This window comes from Humulus lupulus, chromosome 8 (genome assembly GCF_963169125.1).
Source record: "Humulus lupulus chromosome 8, drHumLupu1.1, whole genome shotgun sequence".
NCBI classification, from domain to species: domain Eukaryota; kingdom Viridiplantae; phylum Streptophyta; class Magnoliopsida; order Rosales; family Cannabaceae; genus Humulus; species Humulus lupulus.
Window position 1 is genome coordinate 176797016 of NC_084800.1, and position 12640 is coordinate 176809655.

At 39.9% G+C, this 12640-nt stretch overlaps 1 pseudogene; it reads left to right on the top strand.

Moving 5' to 3' along the window:
- The first annotated feature begins 6626 nt into the window (after nt 1–6626).
- LOC133799141 (small nucleolar RNA R71) lies at nt 6627–6717 on the top strand (annotated as a pseudogene).
- Nucleotides 6718–12640: the final 5923 nt, after the last annotated feature.

Here is a 12640-nt window from a genome sequence, read left to right on the forward strand (position 1 = left end):
GCCACAAATGGAAAAACTTGTATAACAGTGAATGGTCCCGACCAACGAGACTTTAATTTATGAAGAAAGAGTTTAAGACAATAATTGAATAAGAGAACATTCTCTCCTAGTATGAACTCTTTGTGAATGATTTGCTTATCATGCCTGTAATGCCCTACCTCCTTAGAGCCGTTACTAAGTGAGTTTAAAACGTGCTTTAACTCACTAAAAACGAGGTTTTAAGGTAAATGTGTAATTAAATCATAAACAGAGACATAAACTTTTGAAAATAATTCCATTTACTGAAATTCACAAGACAATTAACATTTGGGATCCCAAAATACTATTTATAAATATTTACAACTCAAAATATATTTAAAGTCGACTAAACGACAAAATAGGACTCTTTACAAACAACTTCCAAAAATACCCCTGGCCGTGGCAGCCAGGCAGACCAGACATGTACGCGTCACGTCACGCTCTCCATACTCATGGTCAGTTGACTTTTTCCTTGCCCTTACCTGCACCACAGAGCACCCGTGAGTCGAAGCCCAGCAAGAAAACTCCACATAAACAGATAACATATGCATATGAACCATTTAGAATATAACCAATTTGTCCATAAATTAAACACATACGACCATGTCGTCTCAGGCGCTTTACCCGGCCCTGAGTTGCGATCTACACCATAAGGATATCCCAGGTATCCCTTAGGGTCTTACCCTAGCAACTCGCACTCCGCGTGCTAAACGTTGCTCCCGGCCCCTTGCCGTTCTTGGCCTTCGCCGTTCCCGGCCCTAGCCGATCATTCACATGTATGCATACACATCATAATTTAAACATAACTTAGACATATACTTAACATATTCAATGGGATACACCCAACACATAATCATATAGGGCCGTGCCCTGCAACACAACTATGGGGCCTCGCCCTGCTCTATGGGTACAACAGTTTTCTTACCTGTGTCCCGAGCTTCTTGAGCACTGAACCCTCGAGCACGGTCCTCTAATCTGAGCCTCTCCGAGAACCTAGTCACAACACACAAATAACATCCCCATTACTAACCAATTCAAAAGCATCTCCCGGAACCAAACCCGAGCTCTCGGGACCTCCCGGAATCCCACACAAAGTGGTGGAAGCGTCCCTCGAGCCCCCTGGGCAAAAGCCTAAAAACCACAATTTTCCCCTGCCCAGAAATGGCCTAGCGTCGCGGTGCCACCCTATGAGGGCCGCGGTGCCTAGAAGGGCTCCCTTCCCCTGAAGCAACCTAGCGCCGCGGCGCAGAAGAATAGGGTCGCGGCGCCCCTTCGCGAACCCAGAATTCTGGGTTTTCTCCTGCATTTCCCCCGAGCCAAAACACTCCCAAACCACTACCAAAACCTACCTAGGTCCCAAATTCAACTCAAAACCTCACATGGACCATCTAACAACTCAAATGCATCAACAATAAGCTCAAACACACAGTCAAATCTACAATTCACAATTTGGTTTAAAACTTCAGAAACTTAAACCAAGCCTTTCAAAACTTGAACCAGAACTTGTAAAACTTAAACCATCACTCAGAATTCTTAAACCACACAAGCAATTAACCAAACATAGATGCATGAAACCCTTACCTCAAGTAGGAATTCATCCCTGAGCCTCCTCCAAATCCAACTCCAAGCTAATTCCTCGTTCCCAAACCGAATTCCCACACAAACCAACTTTCAGCTTCCATCCTCAATCTCTCAAAATCAAGCTTAGAAACTCAAACAAAACAGAGATGAACACCTTACCTATGACCTTAGCACACCTTTGAGCTAACTTTCCTAGCCACAACAGCCAAATTCCTCCAATTCACTAGCCCAAAATCCTCAAAACTCAGCAAGTCTCCAATCACCAAGGAGATGAAGAAGAAATCGCATGGAAGGAAGAGAGAGAGCTGAGAAGTTCTATTTTTATTTCTTTCCTTTGTTATCTAAACCATTATAATTCCCTCAGCCTTATCCCAACACAACCAGCTGCCAAAAGACCCGACTGCCCTTCCATCTAACCCATACTCTAACTAATCCTCAAGGACAACTTAGACCTTTCCTAACTTCTTACAAATATACCATTTCCTCACTTAGAGTAACTATCCTCAATGGTTACCCAAGTTACTAGAATACCATTAACCATTAATTAAAAGTCCCCAACTAAATTTATAATATTCCCGAAATACCCCTAGGCTCCTCCCGAGCTGGGTATTAAATCTCGTTGTGACTTTAAGCGGAATAGCTCTCTAGGACCGTCTTAGAATGTGCATCACAAATAAATCACAATTATATCAACAACATCACATACATTACATTTATGCCCTCAACGGGCTAAAATTACCAATTTTCCCCTAACAACCAAATGGGGCCCACATGCATATTTATTTCACCTAAACATACATTCTAACCACATATTCATTAAATTCACATAAATTAATATAGTATAACAATTATTGCCCTCCAGGCACACTAATCAAGGCTCCAAGCCTTAATAGCAAATTTGGGTCGCTACAATGCCACTTCTTTGTTCGCTCCTTATAAATCCTAACATTCTCATAAGCTTCATGACGATTTTCTTCTAACTCATTAAGTTGAAGAAGTATTTTCTCTCCTGAATCTTTCAAGTCTAGATTAAGCTTTTTAATGGCCCATTGTGCACGATGCTCAAGCTCGAACGGTAGATGACAAACCTTCCCAAACACTAATCGGTAAGAAAACATGCTAATAGGTGTCTTAAAAGTCATCCTATATAGCTGTAAAGCGTCATCAATCTTGTTAGACCAATCCTTTCTATTTCATTGCTCCATCTTCTCCAAAATAAGCTTGATTTCCTAAGTAGATATTTCCTCTTGACCATTAGATTGAGGATGGTAAGCAAGGGAAATCTTATGTCTTACTCCATACTTTGCAAGGTACTCATTAGCAAAATGAGTACCTTCATCACTAAGTATAGCTCTAGGTGTGCCAAAATGGGAAAATATGTTCTTTTGAATAAATTTAACAGCCATCTGATCATCATTAGTAGTTGTTGCAGCACCCCGTACCCATTTACTCACATAATCAACTGTAAGAGAATGTATAAATTACTGAAAGAAGGTGGGAAAGGTCCCATTAAATCTATACCCCACACATCGAATAATTCCACTTCTAAGATATTGGTGAGAGGTAATTCATGTCTTCTAGAGATATTTCCCACTCGTTGACACCATCACAATTCTTCACATATTCATGACAATCACAGTGCAAAGTAGGCCACTTTCAAGAACCTTTGCAGCAATCCTTACACCTCCAAAATCTCCACCAACGAGGGAAGAATAGCAATGGAACAAATTATCACTTACTTCCTCTTTCGGCACACATCTTCTAATGACAAGATCAACACATTGCTTGAAAAGAATAGTGTTGACTAGTTTTTTTGCTAACAACTAATTAAACAAAAGCTTAAAGAAATGCAGTAAAAGACACAGAAATTTACGTGGTTCAGGATATTAATTAACCCTAGTCCACGAGTCACTTGTATTAGGATGAGAGAAGCTTAGGGTTCAAGATTGTATGGAGTTTTAGGCAGCGTTTTAGCAATGCTCTATATACAAAAATGTGGGATCTTTTACAATATGTTCCCTAGCCCTATTTATAGATGGCCAAGGGCAATTAATTCTCTAATGGGTATTAATTACAACATTCTCCCTTAATGGGTATTAAATGGAAAAAAATTAATACATTCCAATTTTTAATACACTGGCGGAGCTAGACGTATCACAATGGGCCCAATTACGAGGTTTCAGACCACTACTTTTTGGTGAAGCATGTCCTTGACAATGCCAGGGGTAGATGCATGTTTTCCCATATCAGGTGGCATTGTGAGACATCATGTTTGTCACTTGTACAGACTCGTCACCGCGACTTGTGCAACAGTAAAATGTTAGACGTTTGATTGTGGTCCAACATTGTTGTGCTTGACACCTAACACTTTCTCCAGGCCCGGAGGATGGATCTCGTAGGCCTATAGAAATTGAGCGGAGGAGAGGATCTGCAGAGGACATTCTGCATGTGGTCCTCAAGAAGTATCCTTCCCTAATGACATGCTTCTCTGGAGGCGGTGAACGGTCAGTAAAGAGAAAGGCATTCCTTCCGGGGAGCTCTAGGTGAGCTCCAAGAGGCTGTGCATCCTACAAAATCCAAACGTACCATATGGATAAGTAAAGGTTGCCTTCTCTTGGTCTCCGAAGAAATAAAAATTTGATTATATCTTTAACAACTATCAAGGAAGCAACAGAAATCATGGCCCGCCAAGCGAACTAACATTTGGTCAATGAAAGGCAAGGGAAAATGGCCTTTCCGAGTTTCCTTATTAAGCTTCCTACAATCAATATACACTCTCCATCTTATCACAATACGAGTTGGAATAAGCTCATTCTTCTCATTTTTAACCATAGTCATACCACCTTTCTTGGTATCACTTGTACTGAAATCACCCATGAACTATCCGAAATGACATAAATAATGTCGGCATTCAATAGCTTCAACTCTTCCGCTCTCACAACTTCTTTCATAGCTGGACTAAGTCTTCATTGATTTCCAATAGAAGCTTATAAGAATCTTCCATTAGAATTTTGTGCATACAAATAGTTGGACTAATGCCTTTAATATCATAAATTGACCAAGAAAAAGTGGAAGAATACCTCTTTAAAGTGCCTTTCATCTTTCTCATTAAATGATGCCAATATAATAATGGGTTTGGTAGATTCATTTCCCGAAAATGCATAACGAAGATAAGCAGGTAATTGCTTCAAAACAAGCCCATCACTAGTGGTATTCTTTTTCTCTGAGTTGTTATCATTAGCTGGTGCCTTGTAGTTATCTTCCTTCTTTGACTCCTCCTTTCCATCGGTAATGCCTCCAAAGCAAAGACACTATCAACCACCTTCACATCATTCATGCCCAAATCCACCCCGAGGTCCTCTTTAGAAATCAATGTTGACAAACATAATTCCAAAGGGTCATTATGAAACATATTCTTGAAAAAGTCTTCAAGCATGGTGTAGCTACATCCACTCTCTTACAATTCACTTACTCCTTGGGAAACTTCACGACATTATTAATATTGAACTTCACTTCTTCACCATTCACCCTTAGAGTCAAGTTATCATCATCGACATAAATCAAATCTTTTTCGGTAGCAAGTAAAGGTCTTCCCAAGATTATGGGAATTTCTTGGTCTTCCTCCATGTCAAGCACGACAAAATCAACCGGAAAAATAAATATATCAATCTTCACTAAAACACCCTCAATGATACCTCTAGGATATGTTAAAGAAAGATCCTACAATTGTAAGGAAATAGTAGTTGGTGTGACCTCTCCATGATTGAGCTTCTGAAAGATAGAGAGAAGCATTAGATTGATACTAGCTCTCAAATCGCACAAGGCATTCTCAATATGTAGCTAACCAATTACACATGGAATAGTAAAACTTCCTGGATCTTTCAATTTTTTCGGTAGTTGTCTCTTGATAATGGCATTACACTCTTTCGTTAGCTTCATTATCTCATAATCCTCTAACTTACGCTTCTTATATATCACCTCCTTCATAAACTTAACATAGTTAGGCATTTTTTCAAGATCATCAACAAAAGGAATGTTGATATGGATTTTCTTGAAAATATTTAGGAACTTTTTTAATTGCTCATCAATCGCCTTTTTATGGAATCGTTGAGGGAATGGTAATGGAGTAGTGAACTTAGGTGGATTATTCATAAAAGTAATGGAACCCAGCCTAACCACCGAAGGATCTTTATTTGGAATCTCCTCCTTTGGCTTGCTTTCTTCATTCTCAACCTTCATGGGGATCTTCTCAACATTTTCCTTTTCAACAATAGGACCTTCCAGTTCTTTTCCACTCCTCAAGGTAATGTCATTACACTATTTTGGATTTCTCTTTGTGTCACTAGGAAAGATCTTGACATTTCATTCTTCATAGTATTAGCCAATTAGCCCACTTGTGTTTCCAATGTCTTCATCGTTGCCCCCATATTAGTGCAACGTGTTTCAATGTTATTGAGTCACGTGTTGTGTTGATCTATCCTTGCCTCAGAGTCCTATATGTAACTCTTTAGCAACTCTTCGAGTGATTGTGAAGGCTTCTCCCCCATTAGTCTGGTTGGCTCTTGTGGCTGTGGGAGAATATTCCTGTTGTTGGCGTAGGAAAGATTTTCATGATTGCGGTGGCCAGGATGGTAATGCGTAACCAATTTGTTGTTGGGCCAAAAATTGTAGTTTCGATTTACATATTGTCATTTCTCATCCACCAACACATTTGAACTAGTGACACCTTCACCGTTTCTTGACTTGTCACTACTTTATTTTCAGTGACACCTTTAATTTGATTAGTCAAAGCAGACATTTTCTCCATCGATGACGTTATTTGTTATACTTTAAAATCTCCAGCTCTATTCTTAATCGTCGATCTCTCACTTTTCCATTGACAACTGTTCATGGCAATATCCTCAATAAAGAGTAATGCTTCCGCTGGTGTCTTTGATAAAATAGTTCTGCCCAATGTGACATCAATATGTGATCTTATTGAACCATTGAGCCCATTATAGACTAGTTGGACTTGAAACCAATCATGTATGCCATGTTGAGGACATTTTCTTAGCATCTCCTTAAATCTATCCCATACCTCATATAATTGCTCGAACTCTAATTTTCTAAATTGAGTATTCTTAGCCCTCAATTGCGAAGTCTTTGATGGTGAGAAAAATTTAGTGAGGAAATTATTTGTCATCTCCTCCCAAGTAGTCACATCCCTAGAGGTATAGATTGAAACCACACTTAGGCTCTGTCCCTCAACGAAAATGAAAAGAGCTTCAAACGAATAGTGTTTGTCATGACCCTATTAATCTTGATTGTGTCACATATCTCCAAGAAAGTAGCCAAGTTAATATTGGGGTCTTTATGAGCTAGACTAGAATATTGATTTCGCTGCACCATGTTGACCAAGGCCGACTTAAGCTCAAAATTGTTGACATTCACTTGTTGCCTTTGAATGCCTGAATAATTGTCATTCACTACCGACCTGAAATCGTCCCTCAAGGTCCAGTTTGATGGTGCATTCACAAGAACATTGTTGTTGTTAACTTGGTCATTGTTGTTTTTAACTTGGTCCCCCATTTTTCATGATCTAGCTCATCGCCCTCTCTTAATAGATGATAAAGTTCTTTCAATTTCAGGATCAAAAGGTAGGAGATTTGACTTACGAGCTTTGTGCAAGCACCTTCAACCACAACAAAATTAGAAACCAAAGTTAGTAAACAAATAAAAATGAAAACTTAGATTAAAATTGATATTTTCTTCGCTATATTAATTCTATTTAATACTTTTTTTAATCTCTGGCAACGGTGCCAAAAAATTATTGCAAAAAATAAATAATATGCTTGCAAGTGCACAAATTGAACAAGTAGTAAAGTAGTCAAAAGGCTCATATCGTCCCACAAGGATTAAAATCAATTAAGTAAAATGAGTACTAAATCCTAACTTTATCAATGTAATCGATTTTGAAAGATAAAGAAAAACTTAAACTAAAATATGAATTTTATAAAATAAATAGATAACCAAAAAAACTCAAGATAAGAACAATTGTTCAGGTTTCAACTTATCTCTGTAATAATTCTAATCCTAATCATTAGTGTGCCTAACTCAATCTAATACTCTCAAGACCTTGAGCGTTGTTTTTATCTCAATACCCTCTCTCGAGAACCGCTTAAAAAGAATGTGTAAGTAACAACTAGTATATATCTCTATACGACCATTTATCCTTACCTTCATTAAGTTCAACTCTAGAAATAATTCTAAATATTCCACCTCTCGCTTTCACAATCTAAAACTATTTTGACTTAGATCCATGTTTTTCTCTCGATCTCACACAATATAAGTTATTCTACCCGCTGGTAGATTGTTTAAATGTTCCCCTCTCGACTAATGATTCAAACAATTTAAATATAGCGTTAATTATAATAATATACTACAACACAATATATAAATCACAATTATAGCATCAATGAATCAAAGTAGAGCACAAGAGTAATATTGGACTAAATTAAACTTTGCATTAATTCATAAAATTAGAATCATAACAAGAGATCCATCTACATCCTAACAAACGAGAAAACTAGCCACACATTACATGGTCCATAATCTCAAACATATTGTCAATATCTAGGAAAATAAAAGAAATAAAGAAGAAATATGAAAAACTAAAGAACTCCCTTGAAACTACTTTGATCCACTTCTTAGATCTTCCACAATGAGTCCCTCCTCTTCCAAATTTGTTTCTCTTTATTTTTATCTATGTCTTGGTCATGCCCTAGCCTCTAGTGGCATCCTTGGCCAACTTCTTTTTGAATTTGAGTACAAAAATGTGTAAAATACACGATTTCCTTATTTTTGTGATGCAACAGGCGATGCATCATGAGTCATCAGGCAACGCATTGCCTGTGCCATGTAACGTATCGTCATTTACCCAATATTCCCATCAAAGGAGGAGGCCTTGCATAGCTTCCCGAGAAGCACCTACTTGGCGATTTCTTGGAAATTCTTGGAAGCTTCAAACCCTAGGTAGAATTACCACTTGAATCCTTTGTTGATGTGAATCAAAACCAAGGCTTATAAATGAGATGTATCATTGTCCAAATTCTCTATTTCACAGCCCTTGATGGATGCTTGAGACTTTCTCTAGTAGGAAAGGGAATTGGGATTGAACAAACCTTAAAATTCACATAGACAAGAACTTTCTTTATGAATTTCTTGGAGAAAACTTATGATCTTAAGAGCTAAAGAAAGAGAGAGGTTATAAAGATATTTGAGAAAGTGATCAAGTCTATAAAAAATCTAAGAAAACCCATTTATAGTGTAGGCACTGTTAAGTCCAGCCAATAGGATTACAGCTTTTAAACACATGATTTGCAGCTTAAAACACGTGTATGTATGGACACTTTAGGCAATATGTCGCCTGTTTATAGGCGATGTGTCTCTTGCCAGGTATAACATGCCAGCCTTGAGGCATGTTACAAGCTAGGTTAGAGCTTGGTCAGATGTGCACGCAAGGGTGCAAGCTGGTAAGCATGTTGATGCCTAGTTGGTACGGCAGTGGCATTTTCATGAATATCTTCAATATTGCCCAGAAATGGAGGACTTGGTAATTCCTATATTGATGGGTCAATGAATGCAATGGTGCAATCAGATTTGAGAGACTCAGAAAATTGGCGAAATGAGAGCCAAGTATGTCTCCCAAGAAAAAATCATATATGTTCGTGGTAGAAGGCTCTTTATAGGGGGAGCACCTAGTGTCAGCTCTCCACCACCCCCTGGCGCAGGTGCGCTAAGTGAGCTACTACCAGATGGGAGAACTAGTAGGGAAGGCATATGAGAACCATGAGGGGACTCACATGTCTCCATGAGTAGGAGTACTCATGGACATTATCGGGCTACCTTGGTAGTGCGTGGAAGTGTGCTGCCAGAGGTTTATGGGTACGGTTCCCTTGGCTTTCTGGGATGTCACTTGCATGGAACGTGGCCCAAAACCTTCGAGCGACATCGTGGTGAGCCATGACCATGAGTCTCGACACGAGATGGGACAGAAATTCATTCGTGGGACTTGTTAGCATGCAAGCATTGAAGCATGCACTATGCTTGAGTAGGATAGAGGTCCAGTGTGTGCTACTAGTCTCGAGGGCATGCCAACATGATTGAAGGCATGGACCTTGAGCATTGGACCATGGAAGGATGAGAATCCTTGGGCCATGATGGGAAGTATTTGAATGGTATCAATTGGGACATGACGAGAGATGTTAGCACGCCAGCTTGGTTTTTGCTCTTGGACACAAATGCTACATTGGCTTGTGAATGTCTTGGTAAGCATCGGTGTTGGAATTCGCCTTACCATAGTGAGAACCAATGGACAGTGTGAGTGTCTTGGCTAGAGAGCCTTAATGCATGGATGCACTTATAGAAGCTTGAGAGCATGACTCGACGAGAGTTGTTCGAGAGACGGAAGTGTGCAGATGCACACGATCGAGTGAAAAATGTGCCCATTGTTATTCGAATGGTTAGAAGGATAACCTTGGCTCAGAGGAGTCAAGGTTCCGCATGGACATTTGTATTGTCAAAATTTCAGTCTGTGACAGTTGGTATCAGAGCCAGGTTCATCTCAAGTTGGGGTGAACCCGGTTGGCCCATCCTACAGTGGATGTAAGCGTGGAGAAGGAACAAGAAGGTCTGGATGCTTGAACAGATGCCATTGAGCCTTTTAGTCACCTAGAAAGGATAAGTAGGTTGAGATGGGATGAGACTTTGTTGCTCTTCTTTGTGGGAATACTGGACATCCTTGAGAGGGGACAAGTTATGGTTGCTTTGAATAAGAAAGTTTAGTGATGCTAGAAAGACAACAACCAAATGCGATTATGGAGAGTTGCTACATTAGAGTTGGAACTCGTTGACATGAGACAAGGTTTGATCAATAGGTCAAGGTCGAATGCTTGGTTCACTAGTTCAGGTTTGCCTGAGTGACAGTGTAAGTCGCACGAAGCGGTGTTGTTGAAAAGGGAACTTGTACACGAGGGTGTGGAAGTATGATAGTGGCCATCAAATGATTTGTAGTCGCAAAAGTGGTCGAGAGTGGACAATTTTGAGGAATAAGATAAAGATGAACATGAAATTCTTTAGTTGCTACTTGTGTGCTAAAGGGAATCACATGGAGACCAAGGTGGCAGTAGTCGTGATTGTCAGAGGATAGTCGTACTTAGAAGTGTTTGCATGTTAACTTGTTTTCACCCGGTGGGAAGGCGCCGAGACAATGGAGTGGGATGTGTTGGCACACAAAGATGTTAATTGGTGTCAGCAACACTAAGGCATTGTAGGAAATGCTAAGTTAAGGAATGTATGCATCAAAGGCCAGCATGGCTGAGTAGACCACGCGCGGAGGTCATAGTAGTACTAGAGTTTCTTGAGTGTCGGAGGGTTGCATCAAGGAAACTTAGTGCTACAAGAGGGCTTAAGGAGGCCAAGATGGTGCTAAAGTTTAAATGCGGGCCAGAGGGCCTTGCTATAGGGACTTAGTGACCATATGAGCCTATAAAAGTTGAGAAGTTGCGCTAGAGTTTGTATGTGACCAGAGGGCTGCATTGAGAGAAACTTAGTGCTTCTTGGAAGCTCAGAGGGGCGAGATGCTAGTATGGACTAGATGGATAGCTATGTGGATAGTGCACTCATATGGAAATCGACAGTGGTGCTACATGAAGTAGTTGACTCGAGAGTCACATCCTTTGGGGTGCACTTCTAGATTTGTTGTGTGCATGACGTTCATGTGTGTGGACAAGTTGTCGAGGAAGCCAATAGTTGAAGTGGGGAAGAGACCTTCACGGTTCAAACATCCAAATAGTAGACCAATTTTTCACTACAAAACATTGAGATAAGTCATCATGGAGATCGTTAGTTGTTCAAAATGTAAAAGTCAAGAATACTCAGAGACAAAGACAAAGTCAGTTACCTAGGGTGAAAGTCGTTAAGACTCAGGTACTAAGTTAACATCAGTGCAACACTTGCCTAAGGTGAAAGTCAGCGAGAGTCAGGTACTAAGGAAACATAGAAATGTCGAGAAGCAAATAGTCAAAATGACCGAGGCATTAGTTCAACTTCAGACCTCAAGGGTGACGTAGTGTGCAATCAAGTTGGTCAAGATTCAACAAGCCTTCTAGAATTAGGCAAGGTTGATTTGGGGGCAGAACTTGAGGCACGATGATAAGAGTCAGCATGAGCACGAGCCAGAAGGCAATGCATTGGTTTCAAATGATGTCAGATCATTGGCCAGATTGTAGAAGCTCAGAGGAACAATTATGCTTATGGTCAAGAGTGGCCATTTCGCATCAAGTCGTGGGTATGTCGTAAGGCCGGAGGGACAAAAGTCTTAAAGACTACTTCACGAAGTCTGTGTGCAAGTGTGCGCTAGATACTGCATAAAGGCTACAGTTGGCACGTGTACTGCATCTGAGAGAAATGCATCATGATTTTTGACCGATGACAAGAGTATTAGGGTCGAGTTTTCCATAGAGTTGGCTTACAACATGTCTAGAGGGACTTGTCTAAGAGAGACATGCCTTTAAGCAGGAGGATGTTTCTTAAGTATGTTGGGAACAGGGGTTTGCGAACCTCAACATGAGGGGTGTTGTAATGCCCCAAATTTCCTAATAAGGTTTAGGACCTTGATTAGGAGGCCGAGAGGGCCATAATTGATTTATTATGCTATTTAATGATATTATGCATGTTTAGGTGTATTAAATATGCATGTGAACCCATTTCTGATTAATTGGGTGATTTTCATATTTTGGTCATTTCAGGCATATTTGGCATATATGTGATGTGTGTGTGGTGCTTTATTATTATTTGGTTACGCTAGGGTTACTCAGCACAAGACGATCCTAGGAGGTAAGCTAGTGGGAAAGTCACAACGACGTTTATACTTGACTCAGAGTCAGTCAAGGGGTATTTAGAGCATTACCGGGTTATTGGGTAATGGGAATCAATATTTGATGATAAATTGGGAGTTAATAAGATTAGGGGGAAATTCTAGAGGTTTTGACTATTTTTCCCT